Below are 2,423 nucleotides of genomic sequence, written 5' to 3'. Positions count from 1 at the left end.
AGCTGACTCAACTCTAGCCAGGCCCCTCTTCCTAACAGTACATGTAGTCACCTAACTCATAGGAGTAGAGTCTGTGATCTAACCAGAACTGGCACACATGAGAATTTCAGGACACATTTTATTATAATACACACTAAGTATTTACCAAGAAGAGTGACCCTGGTATCTGGAATATTGCAGTTAGTCCTCCTTGTGTACTGAGGAGAATGGATTTTGATGAGGATTTCTTCTGTTCATGAGAGAAGAAATATGTTGTTTCTACCTGTATTAATTGGGCTAGACTGTCATAACAATATATCACAAACTGAATGATTTAAAATAGAAATATTTGTCATCTCACAGTCCTGGAGGGAGAAGCCCAAGATCAAAGCACTGGTAGGATCTGGCAAGTCCTGTCCCCTTGGCTTTCCTGAGCTCCTTTCTTTGTCTTCCTATGGCCTTCTGTGTACGCAGAAAGAAAAAGAATGCTTGAGCTAGCGAGAGACTGCTTCTGGTTTCCTGCTTTACTAGTTCTATTGGATTATGGTCTGAATTTTATAAACTCATTATACCTGATTATCAATTATCTTTTTAATATCCTTATCTCCAAAAATGATCCTTGGAGTTAGGGTTTCACTTATATGTGGAAGGGTCATAATCAAATATAGCATCACCTTATAGTGTTTATTTTTTTTAATCAGTACGGATTTTTTTAATATTTTCTTTCCAAATTTCATTACACATTTATAGTATCTACACTTCTCCTAGTAAATATCAGCAATCTATCACAAATGCTTAATAAATACACAACAGCTGCGTAAGATATACCTGGAAAGTATTCATTAATTTTATTGAGAGAAAGCAAGGGTCTCAAAAAAATCAAATAATAAAAATGAAATAGATAATTTGTGTTACTGTAAACTAGAAAATAAATACAAACAGATACATTAATCTTTTCAGTTACTGAGAATTTTTTTTTTGCTGGTCCAAATAAAAGAGCTTTTAACTGCAGTAACATAAATCTGATGCATGTTATACAGTGACAGAGAAATGTGCACGTAATATGCATAGCTATAAGTTTACTAATTCCCAAAGTCAAACAGGTAAATAAACTACAAATGAAAGCCATGTGTAAAGTGGACAGAAACCTTCTAGTCATTAAATTAAAAGGCATGACAGCTATGCCAGCAATGATACTTAGAAAAACTTTCAGTTATTAGAAAATACCATATTTAATCCAAAGGAACCCCTTTGCCCCCATAAGAATTACTAAGTGTGGGAACCATTCTTTGCAATAGCTTTTAAATAATAATGAAACCATGACACAGGCATCTTCCTACGTGATCTAGACAACATAGTACAGCAGTCTGCTTCTGCATGACTTTAGGATTTCAGTCCCCATATGAGGAGACCGACAATCACAGCTCCAATGACAAGGACAAAAATGATGATGCACAGGGTTTTCCTGGATTTGTGCTGATAATTCGCTGCCCTGGACAGCTGCTGATTTGCCTGCTGAACATGCACCTCTGTGCACTCTACATTGGCTTCCATACTGTCTATCACATCTCCCTGTTCATGAATCATTGTTTCTAAGTGTTTAAATATTTCATTAATATACATAATATCAGCCACAAGCTGCCTGATAGAAGACTCTCTCTCATGAATGAGGTGGAGGTCATCTTCTGTAATCTCATCATCTTGCACTTGTACTTGAGACTGTGTTTGGCTTTCCCAGGATACAAGATCCTTTTCTTTTGAGTTGACTCAGGAAAACCACCCAACACTCTGGAACTGGCTCTTACTCGGGCCACAAATTCCTTCTCTCTCTCTCAGCCACTTGCCACTGGACCTTCTGAAAGTTTGTCAGTGCCGTTGTGAATTCAGCCACTAAGCGATCCTTCTGTATTTTCCTTTGACGCTGTTCATTGGGGGTGGTGGGTAGAGATCCAAACTCTTTAATGTAGTGATCTATTTCTTTGGCAAGTTGGTTAGTATACTGCTGCTTCTGTTGCAGCTGTTGCATCAATTTAGGTGAGTCTTGAGGTGTTCCAAGTTGATTCAGTGTCCATTGTATTTCCACAGAACACTATGTGGTCTTCTGGATGTTGGAAGAGATGCGCTGGGCCAGCTGGACAGGGTCCCCACCAATCCCTGGAGTGTAAGACATGGCTGGCTTGCTGATTCACTAATTTTATCAGATGTTGGTAGGCTGTGCAGTATTCTAGGCAGTCAGCCTGGCCTCCTCAGTTTTCTCCTCCTCTAGCGCTCACAGACACCCACAGGGCCCCAAGCTCTGAGAGGCAAGTCTCAGTTGACGGGCAGTGGCTCGATGACACCCAGTGTGCATACCCTATAGTGTTAAAGAGTAATTATTTGCATCACTTGACATTTAATATTTCACTTTATAAAAGAGGTTGAAAACATAACTAACATAGATGTAT

General features: G+C 38.9%; 1 pseudogene; it reads right to left on the bottom strand.

Annotated features, from left to right (window-relative positions):
• Positions 1–1,310: 1,310 nt before the first annotated feature.
• LOC101592624 lies at positions 1,311–2,219 on the bottom strand (annotated as a pseudogene).
• Between the last annotated feature and the right edge of the window lie 204 nt (positions 2,220–2,423).

Source organism: Octodon degus, unplaced genomic scaffold (assembly GCF_000260255.1).
Source record: "Octodon degus isolate 3935 unplaced genomic scaffold, OctDeg1.0 scaffold00161, whole genome shotgun sequence".
NCBI classification, from domain to species: domain Eukaryota; kingdom Metazoa; phylum Chordata; class Mammalia; order Rodentia; family Octodontidae; genus Octodon; species Octodon degus.
This window is presented reverse-complemented; position numbering and strand designations above follow the sequence as displayed.